The sequence below is a fragment of the Camellia sinensis genome, chromosome 11, assembly GCF_055761805.1.
Source record: "Camellia sinensis isolate YWXY chromosome 11, ASM5576180v1, whole genome shotgun sequence".
Lineage (NCBI taxonomy): Eukaryota > Viridiplantae > Streptophyta > Magnoliopsida > Ericales > Theaceae > Camellia > Camellia sinensis.
This window is the reverse complement of record NC_138971.1, coordinates 48400696-48421541: the sequence shown is the minus strand read 5'-3', so window position 1 is coordinate 48421541 and position 20846 is coordinate 48400696. Positions and strand designations below refer to the sequence as shown.

The 20846-nt window shown below is 34.1% G+C and overlaps 1 pseudogene across 1 annotated transcript in view; it reads left to right on the top strand.

Annotated features, from left to right (window-relative positions):
* Nucleotides 1-16464: 16464 nt before the first annotated feature.
* Nucleotides 16465-20846, top strand: part of LOC114295375 (RNA-dependent RNA polymerase 1-like) — a 35529-nt pseudogene continuing 31147 nt past the window's right edge. The window contains exon 1 of the transcript XR_014344561.1: nt 16465-16699. The product of XR_014344561.1 is annotated as an RNA-dependent RNA polymerase 1-like (transcript). The remainder of the gene's footprint in view (nt 16700-20846) is intronic.

The window sequence follows — 20846 nt, the reverse complement described above, 5'->3', positions numbered from 1 at the left end:
TCCGGCGACAGTGAACACAACTGGCGCGATGAGCAAAGCGTTCCCACAGACGGCGCCAACTGATGATACAGTTTGCCCCGGTGAATGGATCGGACTGGTCCAAGCTCCTCAAGCCCAAGTCCAAATGATCAAGCCCACCAGATAACCTGCAAGCAAGTTCAACGGAGAACGGGGTAGTCCCCCAGTGAACCCTCCGACGAGCACGTTAGGAAGAAAGGTAGAGTATAGAGGGAGAGATTAGAGGTAGAAAAACTTAACCTTCTTCTTGTCTTCAACGTTTGCTTATATCCTTTGGTAATCATTTCACTGTCCCTTCCGACCTGCCCTCCTCGCCGAAAGCCTATGTTGTAACTTACCTTGTTCAGGGTAAGGGGGTCCTGTTCTGACGGGGAGCTGTTGTCGTAATAAATGCTGTGATGGGCTGCATTAATGGTGATGTGCAGTGGCAATAATTTTGCAGATTTTTGTCTGCTGATGTGGCTCGTCCTTCTCTTGCCGCGTGTCTGAATGTCATTGGCTCTTTATGCCATGTTGGACTCCAGCTGTCCTGGACCTCACCAGCTGGGTTATGCATTGGGCTCCAAGTGATGGGCTTGGATTGTCCATAAGTGATTCGTGGCCTTCATGGGCTTATACACGTCAATATATAAAAAATATATTATAACTAATACTAAACCAAATTAAAACTCTTTTAGTAAACCAATTGGGTCCCACACTCCAATAAGGAGGTATACCCAATAGGTTCAACCGTGTTCATACCGGAGCGCCGCCGCAGTTAAGGTGATTCAATTTTTTGCCACCATAGACATAATATTTTACATGCTTAAATTACTCAAGTTGAGCACTCAAGTTCCACCTTGGCTAGGTCATAGTGTAAAATAAATTTTGCTCTAAATTTTATGATCTATAAATTTGTACAATGTTAATTAATATCCTTATCATATATCTCAAAATTTAAAAATAAAAATAATTTTATAATCTAAAAAATTATAAAATATTAATATATATCATTATCATATATATTTAGCCGTGCATGGCAAGGTTGAATGCTACTATAATTATATTGAAATTCATTAAACTTCTAATTCATAGATCACTTACTCATTTTTATTTAAAAACTATTTATTCATATTGATGGAAAAATATTATCATCTCTTTTATAAATAATGTTTATTTTTATATTTTCATATCATTAGTTCTTGTTCTGTTGAGAATACTACAACAACTTCCAAACTCAACTCACAAGCTAAGCTAGTTCCTTCAACAGTTGTTGCAGCCGCAGCCACATCAGCTCAGTTACTTACAAAGTCAGTTAGCTTAGGAGTTGGTTAGTGTGTATGTAACTAGAGTATAGTGTATCAGTAGTTTGTTATAACAAACTCCCAATTGATATATATATATATATATATATGATTGTAATATGTAAAAGATGATTCATTAAATAGAGAGAGAGGATTCATTTCTTGTAATCTCAGTTTCTTTATGGTATCAGAGCATTGAAGCTTCTACGAGCATAGATCCTCCGATCACAGATCTATGGCCAATCTATCTTCTTCTTCTTCTTCTTCGATTCCATCTAATCTCACAGTATTAATCTCATATCTTTCTTCATTCATTACTGTGAAACTTGATTCTAGTAACTTTGTGATTTGGAAAAGTCAACTTCAGAATATTCTCAAAGCTACAGATCTGCTTGGATATGTTGATGGCACAATTTCATGTCTACCTGCCACGATCACAGATTCAACTGGAACAGAGTGTTGAGAATACCACAACAGCTTCCAAACTCAGCTCAGAAGCTAAGTCAGTTCCTTCAGCAGCTGTTGCAGTCGCAGCCACAGCCACATCAGCTCAGTTAGTTACAAAGTCAGTTAGCTTAGAAGTTGGTTAGTGTGTATGTAACTAGTGTATAGTGTATCAGTAGTTTGTTATAACAAACTCCCAACTGATATATATGTATATATATATATATGATTGTAATCTGTAAAAGATGATTCATTGAATAGAGAGAGAGGATTCATTTCTTGAAATCTCAGTTTTTTCAAGTTCCCATAACCTTACTAAAATGGGGATCAAAATAATTATTATGAACTTGTATTTTTTTCCCAAATCTCAGTGTAGCTTACCTAAGGCTGGGCTGATCTGTCATAACTAAATGATCCGAATCAATCCATTACAGAATAGACGGTTTCAATATTCCGAGTGAACGGATGCAGATGCATTTTTTCTAATCCATTTAAGTTAGGACGGATTATAAATAGGAGGCCATCCCACCCAAGTTGATAAGCCAACACCTCTAAGAAAATGATTTTTGGCTTTTGTGTTGCGTTAGGGAAAAAAAAAAATTAATAATTATATTTGCTATTTATAAAATATAAAATTTGGCCTTTTTTAATTATAAAAAAATGAAGAATAAAAATTTTTGGTCCAAAATAGTAAAAAAATTACTAAAAAATTATCCAAAATAGTAAAACCTAAACTGCTAGACCAATCTGTATCCATCTGCCAACCAGCATGGCGCACTCAATCTGCATCTACAAACTAATTGGACAGATGTAGATTAATTTTTCCCAATTCACCTAATTTTGAATGAATAACAGGTAAGAAGCCACCCGATCCGATCCGATCCGATCCGATCCAATCCATTCCAAGAGCATCCTAAGCTTACCTTCTCAAATTTATTGTAGAATTACTGATAGTGTAATCAAAAATTTAAACAAATAGTCAAAAACTTAAACAGATAAAATATTTGAACAAATAGTTAAAAAATTAAACATACAGCTTAAGGAATAAAATTGAAAACAAAATGGCATTCAAAATAATAAATAGGCTTCCCATCAAACTATTTCACAAAAGCTCGACCTCTCACCAACAAAAAAATATCCACCGAACCTTAATGCATTTGACAATTGCTAGATTGTACTTTTCATCAATTTTCTCTTTTATTTATTTATTTATTTTAATCACAGCAATGGATGAAACTTAGTATCAATTAAATTCTGAATACATGATTTTTTAATTCTACATATGTCAAATAATTACTAGACACAAAACTTAAATTTAAATTCAAGAGAGTGGAGAATGAACCCAACTTAATAGTCTCCTAGCCAATTGGCACTGAATCAATCCATCCCAAAGCCCCTAAAATGTAAAATAAAGAAGAAAAAAAATAAAAATAAAGCACGTTAATTGAAAATTAAAAATAAAACAAAAAAACAAAGTTTTAAAACCAATTAATTTACAACAACAGTCAGGACTATCTTGTAATATAGTGAAAGTAAAATAAAATAATTTTTTAATCTATTCATCCATTTTTAGGGGTTATTTGGGATACTGGGAGCTTGTCTCCAGTCCATTTTATAGTAATTTTATATATTAAATTATACATCATTTCTTACATTATTTTATATAATCACAACTCACAAGAAAAAAAATATGCACAATAATGATATTCTCGAGGAACCTCTAAAGTTTAGATTTATTGCTTGAATTATTTTTTCAATTGTTGAACAGTAAGTTCTTTTATATATTGATATCATATTACAAATGATTAATTACTTCACACATTGAGATGTATCTATCATTTGTATGTTTTCATTATTTTTTCTTTTTGGGTTTAGATGTTGTTATGTGATTCTTTTTTGGTTAGTCATCGTTGAATTTCTTTTACATAGTTGATATTTTAATTTAATTAAGAGTGTTTATTTTACAATTTTATAATTTAATATATATATATATATCATATAAAATCATTATATAATAATCCAACTATAACATATTTATATTTAATTTTTTTAATAAATTTTATGTAATTTCTACTTCTATATATTTTTGTTTTCCAAATGAATATAAAAGAAAATTAAATGGTTAGAATTACTTTTAATTTTATTTTACTAATTTTTCTTCTAATTTAACTATTATTTTTAATGTCAAAATGAGTATTTATTTTACTATTTTATAATTTAATATATATTATACAAATGATAATTAGACTTTTATAATATGATAGAACTAAAATTATTAAAATACACAAATAAATTAACTAAATTTAATATATATAAATATTCAAGAAACAAATTTATAGAACGATAACGCCAATATTATTAAAATAAATAATTAAAATCATACTAACTAAAATAATTTTTAGAAAATGAGTTGGACCCCCTCAAGGAGGCACCTCCTTTGACCCCTTCTGTATCTGATTGGTCAATTTTTCTTTTTTCTTTTTTCCTTCTCCTCCAATCACCACCCGCCACGTGTGTGAGGTGGTGATTGGAGCGGGTGGTGATTGGAGGAGGTCTCAATCACTGCCCATAATTTTTTTATAAACACATTATACCATCAAATATTTATTTAAAAAAAAAATAATACATACGTTGCACGGTACCGTTAGTTTCAACAAAAGCAAAGCATCGTCAAAATCCACTGCTTGTACTATTAAACACTTTATTTTTTTTTTTGCAATGGATTAAATAGTGTGAGAGATACTACAAAAATAATAAAAGCTATTAAGGCTTCGTTTGGAAAGTAGGGTTGGGGCTATTTTAATCATGAAAAAATAAAATAAATTTTTTAACCCAATAAATAAAATATCATATTCAATCCATAATCATTACATTTTTTCTTTTACAAAAAGTCAAAAAAGCCAAAAAAAAACTTTCCCAAACGAGATTTTTTAGCCCTATGCTAAAATAGCCAAAAAGTCAAAAAATCAAAAAGCCAACCCACTTTCCAAACGAACCCTGCCTCTAATTGCTTTGGAGTTTTCAAAAATAAAATTTTGAATTTATATTTTTATATTTTTAATATTTTTTAAAAATATTTTAATACATTTTTTTAATTATTAGATCCACTTAACATTAATATACTAAAAAAGTTTTAAAAAATTCTACGCTCGAACAACACTTCCTATGCTCGAGTGGTAACTATTTCTGTGTCTGGATGCTCAAGCGTCACTTCTTATGCTCGAGCAAATTGTGCGTATATCAACCCGTAAAAGTCACTTTTTACATGTCTTTTTCATATCTCTCTCTTTCTAAACTTTCTAAAAACCCTAAGTTGAGACATTCTCTCTCTAAAACACACATTCTCTCTTTTAAAACACTTGGATCCATTGATTTCTCTACCCTACTTCCTTTGAGAAAAAGGTAAAGCTCACCTAGAGTTTCGTTTTCATCCGAATTGAGTTGGATTTTGGCTTCTTTAAGGTTTCTCCATTCCCTCCTTCGTCTTCTAGCTTCGAGGTAGGGATTCTTTACACTCTTTTATGATTTTTAACTTAATTATTTATTTTTATAAAGCAATCTTGTGATTTTGAAGAATTTTGAACAAACATAGGATTTTGGTTTAAAATCAAAAGAGGAATTTTCAAATGGATGTATGGAAAATGGTTGTGGGATTGGAAATGAGGTTGGATTATGATAGAATTGTTGATTTGATACTTGGAATGCATTTTGGAAGAAAAAGGGATTTTGCCCTAAATGTTTCAAATATTTATTTTGTATAAATAAATAGAATTGATGTTTGAAATGTGAAATTGGATATATAGATTGATATGGATGATGGAGTTGGATATGTATTATCGCTCACATCTTGAATTTTGGAAAGTGTATCTATGTTGGAGATTTTATATCTGTTTAAAAATATCTATTTTAGGCCATCGGTGGATGATAAGTATGATTGTTGTAGAAATTGAATGAGGATTAGGTAAATTGAAACTAATTTCTCATTCATGTGCATTGAACATTGTTGCTCATTTAATACGTTACAAATGTATATGATTTTGAGGAAAATGGGTGAATGTGGAAAAGAAGTGTGTATCACCAAATTAAGTTAGCCTGTGTGTCCAAGGTGAAAGTCTCAAAAAACGCGCGATACATGGGTGCCGATTCCCGCAGATGAAATATCCGTGAAATGGCAATAGTAGCACTTGTGTGGGCTACATTTACATGGGTGTCATACGACGATTTCCTACGGACGAAATATCCGTAAAAGATTGTACCGATTTAAGATTTCCCCCTTGTTTTCTATTGTAAAGGACATACCGATTTAAGATTTCCCCCTTGTTTTCTATTGTAAAGGACATGATTTGAGAATTGTGACATAAGTTGAGCATAGCATGGTCTTTGGGAAAGAAATGTAATGTGTTTGGTAACGTTTACGTTTTCAGTTTATATTTATAAAAATTTTATAAACTGATTTTTGTTATTTTTTGTTTATTTTTAGAAAAACATAAACTACAAACGCGTTTGGTAATTGACAAAATGTTTAAAAAATTTTAAAAATATAAAAAAGAGTGAGAAATGGCAAGTGGTGGCAAGTGGCGGTGGAAGACGGTGGTGGAAAGTGGTGACGGTGGATGGTGGGTAGCTGGTGGTGGCGGGTGGGTGATGGTGGTGGGTAGGTGGGTGACAGTGGCAGGTGGTAGCGAGTAGGTGGTGGTGGCGGGTGGTGAGTGGTGGTGGCAGGTGCGTAGCGGATGGCGGGTGGTGGTGGGTGGTGGCGACGGGTGGGTAGTAGCGATGGGTAGGTGGCGGGTGGTGGTAGTGAGTGAATGGGTGATGGTGGCGGGTGGTGGGTGGTAGCGAGTGGGTGGTGGTGGTGGTGGTGGTGGTGGTGGTGGCGGGTGGCAGGTGGTGGTGGTAGATGGGTGGTGGATGGCGGATGGGTGGTGATGGTGGATGGGTAGGTGACTGTGGCGGGTGGTGGGTGGTAGTGAGTGGATGGTGGTAGTAGTGGTGGCAGGTGGGTGGCGGATAGCGGGTGGTGGCGGTAGGTGGCGGGTGGTGGTGGTGGTGGTGGTGGGTGGGTGGGTGACGGTGGCGGGTGGTAGCGAGTGGGGGGTGGTGGTGGTGGTGGTGGGTGGTGGTGGCAAGTGGGTGGCAAGTGGGGGTGGGTGATGGCAGTGGTGGTGGCCGTGGGTGGTGGTGGCGGGTGGGTGGCAGCTGGCTGGTTATGGCAAGTAGGTGGCGGGTAGTGGTGGCAGACGGTGGATGGTAATGACGGGTGGTGGGTGGTGGTGGTAGTGGTGGCGGCGAGGGGTGGATGGTGGTGGCGAGTGGATGGCAGGTGGGTGGTGGCTGGTGGTGGCAGGTAGGTGGTGAGTGGTGGTGGCAGGTGGTGGTGGAGGGTGGAGGGTGGGTGGTGGGTGGTGGGTGGTAGTGGCGGAAGACGGTGGTGGAAAATGGTGGCTTGTGGTGGCTAGTGTTGGGTGGTAAAAAAAAAAAAACTCAAAACGAAAACACATTTTTTGTGTTTTCATTTTTTGGCCAAATTTATAAACTGAGACCACTGATTTATAAATCAAAAATTTTACCAAACAAGTTTTTATTTTAGTTTTTAAAATTTTTGTAAATATAAACAGAAAACTGAAAACTGAAAACGTAAGTGTTACCAAACGGCACCAAAATGTTTTCGCATTGGCATTGCATATGCATTTCATCCTTATATCTTTGTTAAGGTTCATATATTGTGTTGGATTATTTCTATTAGGCTTTGACTCACCCTATATGGGAAAACCATTTTCCAATGTTGATGAGATGCCTCTGCCAAAGCAGTAGCTTGGGAGGATTGGAGCAAGAGTTTCATTTTATTTACTTGTTGTTATTATTTTGTACAAGCCTAGGGCTTTACTTGTATTGGATTTGAATCCATTTTGATGTAACCAAGTATAATCTTGGAAAGTTGTAAGCCTTTAGGGCATATGATTATCTGTTTAGCTTTCGTTTCTTTCTCAATTTTGTAATACATGTTGTAGATTCAGGATATGCCGTTTATGAATGTATATCGCATGTATTACATTTTGTATATCAAACTCTAATTAATGAAAGCGTATAATTTCCCTTATGTTGCTATTTATTGATTATTATGAGGGTATGTTGTATTTATTTCGGAACGTTACAGTATCGATTAAATTTTGAATACATGATTTTTTAATTCTATATATATTAAATAATTACTGGACATAAAACTTAAATTTAAATTCAAGAGAGACCGGAGAATGGAACCCAAGTTAATACTCTCCTAGCCAATTGGCACTGAATCAATCCATCCCAAAACCCCTAAAAAGTAAAATAAAAAAGAAAAAAAAAATAAAGCACGTTAATTGAAAATTAAAAATAAAACAAAAAAAAGGTAAAAAAAAAAATTAAAACCAATTAATTTACAACAAAAGTCAGGACTATCTTGGTAATATAGTGAAAGTAAAATAAAATAATTTTTTAATCTATTCATCCATTTTTAGGGATTATTTGGGATTTACTTATTTTATGTATTTTTTAACTTTTTATGAAAAAATTAAAAAAAAAATTAAAAAATATATATAACTCAAATAAGTACACTTATTACAATTGCACAAGTTTCATAAATATCACAATTACAATGATAACCTTAGTTTGATTTAAAAAAGAAAAAAATAAGAAAGATTGAAATGGGAGTTTTTTTCTTTATTATATTTATTTTAAAAAAAAAAATGCTAAGAACACATAGGGTTTTAGGCATAGAATGCACAACCCTTAACATTTTCCTTAAAAAAAAAGTAGATAAGTCCAGTTTTAACTCTAGTTAGTGACCCACTCTTTTTCATCACAAATTAATTAAAAAATAAATAATAAAAAAATAAAAAATAAAAAAAAGAAGAAAGGTAAAAAGAGGGATAACAATAGGACTTTGTGCTTTTGACTAACGTTAGTTACATCTCAACATCAAACTGAGGGAAACTTTGGAACGAGGCAATGAAATTTCAACTAAAGCAAAGCATCATCAAAATCCACTACTCGTACTACTATATTTCCCAAAACACTGATTTTATTTTTTTGCAATAGATTAAATAGTGTGAGAGGTACTGCAACAAATCAATCTTATTGTAAACTAAACTTGCATTGTGTCAATCACAGAGTGGCTCAACTCAACAGCCAAAAATAATAAAAGCTATTAACTCTTATTTGAGTTTTCAAAAACAATTTTTAAAATTTTTAATTTATATTTTCATATTTTAAATATTTTAATCCATTTTTTTAATTGATAGATCCACTTAATATTAATATATTAAAATCGTAAAAAAAAATTGTACAAAAACTTTCAAAAAAAAAAAATCATTGAATACAACAAAATACGAAAATGTATTGAATTTTCATTTTTTTTAATATATTTTTTTGTAATACAGAGCATCTTAATGACTTTGCCAAAATCCTTTTTTAACTTGTTATAGTGTCAAAAAAAAAAAAAGGATAAATTACAAATATAACTCTTGAGATTTGATTAAAATATGAATCGTCCCTGTGATTTTAAAAATTACATTCTACCCCATGAGATTTTTAATTTCATAACAAATTGCTCATTTTATTAACAAATTATCTAGTCAATTAATAGTTTTTAATGATGTTAATAATATGTTTCAATTAATAATTTAGGTAATTTTATTATTATACAAGAGAGCAATTATGAATTTTATTTTTTCAGTTAATTTTATTAAATAAAAAATTCTAATAAGAAGGTATTTATAATTTTTTAAATCATAAGAAATAACCTATGTTTTAAGTAAATCTCAAAATGTATTTATGATTTACTCTAAAAAAATATTTATATATTCTTTTAGCTATACCAGTCTAACGACGGCTCCCCATTTTGGCAAAACCAAGTGCTAAATTCAACCAATTTTTAAAATTTTCATTCATTGGAATGGTAGATACAGTAAGTTAAAGTTAGCTTTCATTTGACATATCAGATTTTTTAACTATTTTAGTCATAAAAAAAATAAATAAATTTTTTAACTTAATAAAATAAAATATCATATTCAACCCATAATCATTTTATTTTTTCTCTCATAAAAATTAAAAAAGTCAAAAAATTTATTCCAAACAAGACTTTTTAGCCCTAGACTAAAATAGCTAAAAAGTTCAAAAACTAAAAAGCCAACCCACAGTGAATTAAAGTTAATTACTTAGAGCATCTTCAATGGTGCATTAATTTTTTTTATCAAATTTGAGTAAAAACTTCCTTTGATATCAAGTCTTTCAACGGAGGATTTTAGAGTTTCATCATAACACCGGTTGACTAGGCGAATGTCCAGTCAGTGCAATTTTTTCACAAATTTTTGCCTTGAAATTGTCATCTGGGGGACATCCGGCAATGGAAATGAACAATGATTTGATGAAAGGTACATTGTCCTCAGTTTGATGAAAGAAAAGTAAAATTCTCAATTTAATACCTAATTGATGCAACCATTGGAGCAAGAAAATAACTCATGTTTCATCAAATTTAAATTTGATGAAAAATTTGAGTAACCATTAAAGATGGTCTTAAATGGTGCAGTGAATGTTACTCCCGTGGAGTTGTAATTCTTGAGATGATGAATTATAAGTAATTAACCTATATAATTGTAATTATTATTTTTAATATTATTTACTTTGTTTGGTTTCAATTTTCATAATTTACGTTTCAACATATTCTATTTTTTCATTTTTTGTATTTTTTATTTTTACTGAATTTTTTTAATATTTTAAGCAAATTTTTTTTTAAAAAAAATTTAGACACATTTAGCATAAATACACTTAAAAAGTATAATATTTGTGAAAAAAATCTTTAAAAAAATCACTAAATACCAAAATGTAAAAAAAAATGAAAATTCAGTATATTTTTTGTATTTATTAATTTTTTAAAATATTTTTTTATAAATATTTTACTATTTAGATATATCTAAGTAAGGTGCATCTAAAAAAGTAAAACAATTGCTAAAAATTTTAAAAATATTTACTAAAAACAAAAAAAATGCGAAAAATAAAAAACTCAATTTTTAGAAAACTATATTCAAAAAATTAAAACCAAACACACTGATTAAGTTTTGTAATTTGTAAATTTTTTATAGTTTTATAAATTTTGGTAGAGTTTTGATTTGTGAAAATTGTGAAAAATTTTGGTAAGAAATATGATGGGGGCAACAGAATGACCTTGCCAAACTTTGACCGGGAATTAGTGTGTTTGTATTCAATTTTTTAGATTTAATTTTTTAGAAATTAAATTTTTTGTTTTTCATATATTTTTTTTTATTTTTAGTGAATATTTTTAAAATTTTAAGTAATTTTTTATATTTTTTAAATGCACATTACTTAGATGTATTTAAAAAGTAAAATATTTGTAAAAAAATATTTTAAAAAATCAATAAGTATACAAGAATACGAAAAATCTACTAAATTCTCGTTTCTTTTTTTTTTTTGCATTTTTCATATTTAATGAATTTTCTAAAAAAAAATTCACAAATATTATACTTTTTAAGTATATTTATGTTACGTATATCTAAAAATTAAAAAAAAAAATCTTAGAATATTAAAAAAATTTAGTAAAAATACAAAAATAAAAATAAATAAATAATTTTTTAAAAAGTAAATCTTGAAAATGTAAATAGTTTTGACTTAACATTGGAGAATTACCCCGAAGCAGAAGAAGTATGTTGCGCAGAACCAGGCCCCTCTTGGATGGATCCCATCATCCTGTTCCTAAAAGACGGCATCCTACCAGAAGAGAAAAAAGAAGCCAACAGAATAAGGGCGAAGTCGCAGCGATTTTGGCTATCTCCATCTTTGGCATTATACAAGAAGTCATTCTCAGGGCCTTACCTAAAGTGCGTTCATCCCAGCAAAGTAGAAGCATTCTTGTTCGAAATACACGAAGGAGTATGCGGAAGCCATCAAGGGGGAAGGTCACTAGCTTACAGGGCCATTTCACAAGGTTATTGGTGGCCATATATGCAGGCAGACTCAGAGAAATATGTGAAGAAGTGTGAAAAATGCCAGAAATTCGCACATCAAATACATCAACCAGCCAGAGAACTCCTACCATTGACTAGCCCATGGCCTTTCGCAATGTGGGGTTTGGACATCGTAGGACCACTTCCAACAGCGCCCGACGGCAGGAAGTTCTTTCTCGCGGCAACAGACTACTTCACAAAGTGGGTGGAAACAGAAGCAGAAGCATTAGCATCAATCAAAGAAAAAGATGTGAAGAAGTTCGTTTGGCAGAATATCATTACTCGGTTTGGCATACCAAAAGCCCTAATCTCAGACAATGGTACTTAGTTCGACGGCAGGATATTCAGAGGCTTTTGTGAAGAGTACAAGATAGAATTCTACAATTCTACACCGGCATATCCACAAGCAAATGGGCAAGCAGAAGCATCAAACAAAGTCGTCTTGGATGAACTAAAGAAAAGGCTAGAAAAGGCAAAAGGCAAGTGGGCGGATGAACTTCCTCATGTTTTATGGGCTTACCGCACCACACCTCGGCGATCAACAGGAGAAACGCCATTCTCCTTAGCCTACGGAATGGAAGCAGTAATCCCACTGGAAGTTGGCCTCCCCACAATTCGAAGCGAAAATTTTGATCCAGACTTGAATGGAGATGCCATAACATTGGAACTTGACCTTGCAGAAGAAAGAAGAGAAAGAGCACTAGTTCACATCGCCGCATACCAACGAGAGTTGATCAGAAAATACAACAAAAAAGTGCATCCAAGACAATTCAAGATAGGCGATTGGGTACTGCGCAAAGTAATGGGAAACACCTTGATCCCAGGAGATGGAAAGTTAGGGCCAAACTGGGAAGGTCCTTACAAGGTGGTTGGGTTAGCAGGCAAAGGGGCATACCACCTAGAAGACAAGGATGGCAAGGCAATCCCTAGGCCATGGAATACGGCCAATCTCAAGTTATTTTATTTTTAGCCTTTCTTTTTCAAACATGTGTAATTGTTTTTTCTTTCTTCAATAAAACAAGCGATTCTTTTTCAGCATGGACTGTTCTTTGTAAAAACTAGCTTTAGTAAAGATAGGAACATTGTAAACATTGTTCTTTAAAGGTTGGCTGGATTAAACCAACCCTTTATACTCTTCAGCCGAAGTAAGGGTATGGCTGAAGAGTGGTTGGCTGGAATAAACCAACTCTTGGTACTCTTCAGCCAAAGTATGGGTATGACTGAAGAGTGGTTGGTTGGAATAAACCAACTCTTGGTATTCTTCAGCCAAAGTATGGGTATGACTGAAGAATGGTTGGCTGGAATAAACCAACACCCTTCCTAAGCCCAGGATAAGGATCCAAGCTGCAGGACGTTTGGTCGAAATAACCAAACATTATTCTAAGTTAGCTGGAAAAAACTAACTTAGAGGTTGGCTGGAATAAACCAACTTTTGTTACTCTTCAGCCGAAGTAAGGGAATGGCTGAAGAATGGTTGGCTGGAAAAAACCAACTCTCTTTACTCTTCAGCCGAAGTAACGGAATGGCTGAAGAATGTTTGGCTAGAAAAAACCAACTTTCTTTACTCTTCAACCGAAGAAAGTTAACGGCTGAAGAATGGTTGGCTGGAATAAACAAACTCTCTTTACTCTTTAGCCGAAGTAAGGGAATGGTTGAAGAGTGGTTGGCTGGAAATGAACCAACTCTGGTTACTCTTCAGCCGAAATAAGGGCATGGCTGAAGAAACAGTTGGCCGGATAAACCAACTCCGTATACTCCTCAGCCGAAATTATTATATCGGCTGAGGAGTGGTTGGCTAGTGAGCATAGGTTGACCACCTAAAACCGAAATAGCAGTTGAAATAATAGAGGGCATTACAAATACAAGCATACGAATCAAAACCGGAATAACAGCCGAAGCAAAATTTTTCATTCATTGAAAAGTAAGTACAAGAGGGGCATAGCCCGGTTACAAAGACGAAATAACAAAAGAAAAAGTACATAGTCAAGAAAAAAGATCTTCGATCTCAGCGTCAAAGGCAGCATCAGCATTAGCATGAAGACCGATTTCAGGCGGAAGCTCGGTGTCGGTAACAAGGGTGGTTTCGGTCGGAACCACGGTTTCACCTGGCTGATCAACAACCAAGTCTTCCACCATAGGTTCCGACCGAACTGTCTGATCCACGTCAACAACCGGAGCATCGTCAGAAGCAGAATCTTCATCTGAGTCTGAGCTCTCAAGAAACTGTTACTGCATGACATTTGCATACTCCGCAAGGGATTTCGGTATAAAGTAGGCTGGAGGGTCGAAAACCTCGGTTTGAGGATCATGACCGAGCTTCTCAACGGCTCACCTCCAGCCGCACTTAAAGAAAAGCTCCTTGGCAGCCTCACATTGTTTGACATAAACGTCTTCTGCCCTCTGGAAGCCTCTCTTTTCGGCCTCTTTGGCACTCTCCTTCGCCTGGCTTATTTCGGCGTCTTTTTTCTTTTCAAGTTTTAACAGCTCGCGCAAGTACTTGTCCTTCAAAACAATGGCAGTCTTTTGTTTTTCGGCTTCGGCCGAACTAACCATTCCGGTCAGTCGGCCGACCTCACCTCGGAGTTCGGCCATTTCCTTTCTGGCCTCCTCCAGCTCGGCCGCTTTCGCCTCAGCCTCTGCCGCTGCTTGCCTAGTTACTTTCCTAAGCTCCAGTACTTTCCTATGGGTGATTTGGTTTTTCTGAAGGGCCTGACAAAACAGAGATTTCCCTTTAAACCGAAGTAGAAGTTGAAAAAAGAAAGTAGACAGCAAAACGACCGAAGTTGCTTACCAGAATCATGGATTTTGTCGTTGACCGGATGGCCTTTAGTTCGGTATTCAGTTGTTTTTGGTGATGCTCCATGTCTTTGGGGAGGCACACACCCTTGGCCAGATTGAGGGCCAACAAATGGTCTTTTTCAGCAACAACCGAATCTGTATCTCGGATGTCTCGGTCATTGAAGGTAAGTTTTAGGGCCCAGCTGCTGGTAGTTCGGTCAGAAGGTACCAGTTGGGGGCTCAGTGGCAAGCACGGCGGAAGTACGGGTTCTGCTTCATCAACCAAAATTTGTTCGGTCTCAGCAGTCCGGGCGCGCTTGGTTCGGCGAGAAGAGGACAGCTGTTGAGAAGGGAGGGCCATAACAGCAGGCTGCGATTGGCTGGGTGGTGTTACTTCGGGCCTAGTTGTTTCGGTCAGAAGGGCCCTGACTCTGCTTTTCTTTGCCATCTCTTCTTTTGCAGTTAATGGAACAAGTCGTATTTCGGGCAGGGTTGGGTCCGGTTCAGGTGCGTCTTCAAGGAGGAAATCGGTCACTCGGGCTTTTCGGCGACCGCTATATCTGTAGGTCGGCTCAAAGTTTAGAAGCTTAGCCCAACTCCTTTCTTTAACACGTAATGCGGCTCGGAGTATGTTCAGACTTGGGTAACTATAATAGGAGGCAAGATGTGCTAAGTCTGCAAAAAGGATACAACTGTTAGATCGGTTATAACATCTGAAACCAAAATACAAGGAAAAACATACATAAAACCGAAGTAAACTCTACCAGGTTTTCCTTTCTTCCAGTTTATACTTCGGCCTGGGATTTGGGCTTGCTGATCTTCAAAATTGCCCGATACCCAGAAAAAGTCATCATCATTAACATCCTTATCCGGCGTGTCTTGTATTATCTTTTCTCTACGGCGGCGTATCCTAAGGTAATAAACCCAGCCATCTTCTTTGAACCTATGAAGTACTGGTGGAAGATTTCGGCTAAACCGAGGTTCAGGCCTGCTTGGCGGTTTAGCTCGGCTATACCCATTATTATCTGGTATGTATTGGTGGATAGCTGGGTTGGGCATAGTCTGGTTTGCCTAAGAAATTCACAAATTAATGGCTGTACTGGGAACCTTAGTCCGATCTCAATTATTGAAAGCAGGGTAAAGGGTACAAAGCCTGCCTCACCCCAGGGTATGATATCCTTCTTGGCAAGGGTAAGGTGTACATCGTCTGGGATGCCATAATCCCTTCGGAATTCGGCCATACCACCAGGGGTCTCTACCAAATATCTATACTTACCCATCCAGTGTATAATTTACGAATAAATTATATCAGTGCAAAAATCGTGCTCAGTAACTCGGTTGAGCGCACGCAGGAGTGCCTGTGTAACCTAAGTCTGCAAAGTAGAAAACAAAGGGGTTAAGCACTGATCATTAGACCGTGCTACAAATTAAAAACAAGGTAAAAACGCCCTATTTCGGCTTTATGGGCAGGTGATATCTCGGTTTGGCAAAAGGTTTGGTAAGCTCGGGTTGAGCAGGTTGCTTATTAGACCGGTTCACTATCTAGGGGCGGCTTTCTTAGTTCGGTCTAAAAAACTAAGAGAGCTGGCTTAGCCCCAAGGCCTAAATCGGTTGAACTATGTGTTTTGTTACTTCGGTTGAGCCTCTAGGGGCAACTTTCGGAGTTTGATTTAGAAACTGAGAAAGCTGGCTTAGCCCCAAAGGCTTAGCACGGTTAATGACTGAGGTTCCTAGTTTATTGAGTTCAGACTTCGTTCGGTGATCTTATTTCGGCTAAGTTGAATCGGAAATTCATTTTTCAAAGCTGCTGTCATCTTACTAGTTCTAGTTCAGTTAATTGTCTAAGGTGATCTACCGCGGTAGCACAAAAAACAGTATCCTAGTTCGGTTGGGGCAAGATTTTGGATCAGAGACTAGTTTTCTACAACATAGTCCATACACGCATGGGTTCTATTGATTTTCTCATGAGAGTACAGAAGCAAAAACTAAAATGTGCAAACATGTTTCGTAAAAACGTAGAAAGCAGTAAGAAGAAAAGCAAAAACAAGTTTTTAGGGACTTACCAGAGGAAGAAGAAAGCTGAAGAGAGGAGAAACAGCACCAGCAAAGAACACCAAGCTCAGGGATCTCAGGGGTTGGGGAAGCAAAGGCACAAAGAGAAGAAGATGAACAGAAAAGGTGAATGAACTCAGGAAATAGAGGGAATATTTTGTGAAAAAGGACGAGAGAGAAAGGGCGGGACTATTCAAAAATTTCGTAGTACGAGGGCGGCGTGACAGCTGCCCCCAGCCTATCAGAGCCCGCCACGTGGCATGGGAAAGGGAAGCGTTACTGTCGTGATTGAAGAGACGTTTTGACCGGACAAAACAGAACCCGGAGTAAAAATTAACTCGGCCTGAAAGGCTTAGGAGTTTTTTAGCTCGGCTGGAGACGCTAAAGGGTTTTTAGCTCGGCTGGAAAAGCTTAAAAAACTCCAGCTCGGCTAGACTGGTAATCCCAATCATGCTGTGCAGATGGAATTAAGGGGCAATTGAAAGGGTAATTTTTGGTGAAAATTGGGCCGAGCTATGAAATGGATTTTTGTGGCCCAAAGTACGAAGGACTGTGTAAAAGAGACTGTAATATTACTTCGGCTCAATAGGGACAAAGTTACTCCGGTCGAAAGAAGAAGAAGTTACTTCGGCTTACGAGTTATAGAGTACTTCGGTCCGGAAATAGTTTGGGGTTATACCGGTCTAGAATCGTGGGTTCGGTTTGAACGTACTATGGGTTGAACAGGAGAAAACCGAGGTAAGGAAGAATGAAGGGAGAACCGAACCAATGATAGTCCGGCTTAATCTATGGCTCGGCATATCCAGGTTTATTTCAGTTGTATGGAAGTTCGGCCATGATGAAAACCATCCCACTTGGTTTAAGCAGTGGGGGGGGGGTGTAAAGGGATAAGCATTATCCTTTAGGAGTGTGAATCCTAGGAGGACTCTGCATGGAAAAATAAAAGTCCTACTAGGATTGGGCCACTCGAAACCTATAAAAGCTCACAAACATCACCTTGGAGGAGGTAACAGAACACAACACAATTTTGCTTTCTGAGAACATAGAGCTTTGTCTATTTGTCAAACCCACTCACTTAGGCATCGGAGAGGTTTCCGGCACACACCCGCCGGCTAGCTCACGTTTGTGTTTTCAGGTGACAAAGCGACGTCGTACGGAGGAGCGTGGACTTGGTCAACAGGATTATACGAGAAGGCGTATTTCTTTCCCGTACACATGCTATACCAATTAGTAAGAATATTTCCTCTTTGAGACCTCTAATTACATGCTCAATGATATGATAAGAAAGTAGTGTCTCACATAATTGAGTATGTGATAAATTAAAAATTGACACTAATCACTCTACATAATTGCAATGATATGATAAGAAAGTAGAGTCTCACATAATTGAGTATGTGATAAATTAAAAATTGACACTCATCACTCTACATAATTGTAGGTAAAATTGTGGGGGGCTTTAGTGGGGGGCTTTATTAGGGGGTCTCAAACATTTTTCTTATTTTTTTAATTGATCAATAACAAAAATTTATAAATTTATATAACATTTTTCGATTAAGAAATCTGATTATATATAATATTTTTTTTAAGTAATATTAGAGATTCACATACTTATACTTAAAATTTTATCCACAATAATGTGGTATGAGAGTTGGGTCCACCATCATTAAATGTGTAACAAATTAAAAGTTGACACATATCATGATGCTACATTATTATAGATGGAAATGTGGGTATTTTTTAAGGGTCTCTCAAATATTTTTTATTTTTCTTATCTGTTAAGTCCATAAATCACTTAATTTTTGTAGTATTTTAAATTTAAAAAGAATCATTACATATCCTTGGATAATGCAATGAAAATTTTTCACTATAATTTTAAAATGGAGAGGATTATAATTTATCTGGTAATATCCCTATTTATTAAAATTTGAGTTACAACAAAATATGAAAATGTATTGAATTTTCATTTTTTTAATATATTTTTTGTATTTAGTGAATTTTTTGAAATTTTTTTCACAAATATTTTACTTTTAAGTTTATTTAGATTAGGTGTATCTAAAAAATAAAAATAAAAATTGTGTAAAATATTTTTTAAAAAAATCGACAAAAATAAAAAAATATGAAAAATTAAAAAAAATCAATTTTCTGAAATGTGGATTCAATATTCTGGAACCAAATATGGTGATTTAAATCCCAAAAATAACAATTTGCCTATTCCAAGCAATCATATTGCTATAAATTGTTTTATTTGTACATAAATTTATTATAAAACTAAATATAATTTTTTCACGTGAATATTTCACCTCATATTAAAGCGTTATGTCAAATTATATGATTGATATATGTGTGTCTAAACTTTTTTTAATATTATATAAACTAATAAATTTTATAAATTTTGATATGTAATACAGAGCATCTTAATGACTTTGCCAAAATTCTTTCTTAACTTGTTATAGTGTCAATAAAAAAAGGGGGGTAAATTACAAATATAACTCTTGAGATTTGATTAAATCTGAATCGTCTCCTGTGATTTTAAAAATTACATTCAACCCCCTGAGATTTCTAATTTCATAACAAATTGCTCCTTTTATTAACAAATTATCAAGTCAATTAACAGTTTTAATGATATTAATAATATGTTTCAATTAATAATTTAGGTAATTTTATTATTATATAGGAGAGTAATTATGAATTTTTTTTTTTCAGTGAATTTTGTTAAATAAAAAATTCTAATAAGGGGGTATTTGTAATTTTTTAAATCATAAGAAACAATCTGTACTTTAAGCAAATCTAAAAAATGTATTTATAAGTTACTCTAAAAATAAAAATAAAAATCTTTTAGCTATACCAGTCTAATGATGGCTCCCCATTTTGGCAAAACCAAGTGATAAATTCAACCAATTTTTAAAATTTTCATTCATTTGAATGGTAGATACAGTAAATTAAAGTTAGCTTTCGTTTGACATATCAGATTTTTTTTGACTATTTTAGTCATAAAAAAATAAAATAGACTTTTTAATCCAATAAAATAAAACATCATATCCAATTCATAATCATTTCATTTTTTCTCTCATAAAAGTCAAAAAAGCCAAAAAGCTTATCCCAAACAAAGTTTTTTAGCCCTAGACTAAAATAGTAAAAAATTTAAAAAACTAAAAAGCCAACCCACAGTGAATTAAAGTTAATTACTTAGAGCATCTTCAATGGTGCATTAATTTTTTTTTTATCAAATTTGAGTAAAAACTTCCTTTGATATCAAGTGTTTCAACGGAGGATTTTGGAGTTTCATCAGAACACCGATTGATCAGGCGAATGTCCAGCCAGTGCAATTTTTTCACAAATTTTTGCCTTGAAATTGTCATCTGGGGGGACATTCGGCAATGGCAATGAACAATGATTTGATTAAAGGTACATTTATCCTCAGTTTGATGAAAGAAAAGTAAAATTCTCAATTTGATACCTAATTGATGCAATTGTTGGAGCAAGAAAATAACTCATTTTTCATCAAATTTAAATTTAACGAAAGGTTTGAGTAACAATTGAAGATGGTCTTAAATGGTGCAGTGAATGTTACTCCTGTTGAGTTGTAATTCTTGAGATGATGAAAAATTGTAAAAATTTTAAAAATTTGTGAAAATTGTGAAAAATCTTGGTAAGAAATATGATGGGGGCAACAGAATGACCTTGCCAAACTTTGAGTGGGAATTAGGTGCGTTTGTTTTCAATTTTCTAGATTTAATTTTTTAGAAAATTGAATTTTTTTTTTCATATATATTTTTTTATTTTTAATGAATATTTTTAAAATTTTAAGTAATTTTTTATATTCTTTTAAATGCACATTACTTAAATGTATTTAAAAAGTAAAATATTTTAAAAAATCAATAAATATACAAGAATATAAAAAATGTACTAAATTCTCATTTTTTTTTTTGCATTTTTGATATTTAGTGAATTTTCTAAAAAAAATTTCACAAATATTATACTTTTTAAGTATATTTATGTTACGTATATCTAAAATTTTTTTAAAAAAATCTTAGAATATTAAAAAAATTTAGTAAAAATAGAAAAAAATAAAAAAATTTAATTTTTTAAAAAGTAAATCTTGAAAATGTAAATAGTTTTGACTTACCATTGGAGAATTATTTTGTGAAGTCTAATTATTTTTTGACTTTGATAAGTCATCTGACTCCATCATTGGAGATGTTTACCATATTATTAAAGTGAGACTTGTTCCAAATTTTTTTTATATATTTTTATTGCATGCTGTACCAATTAG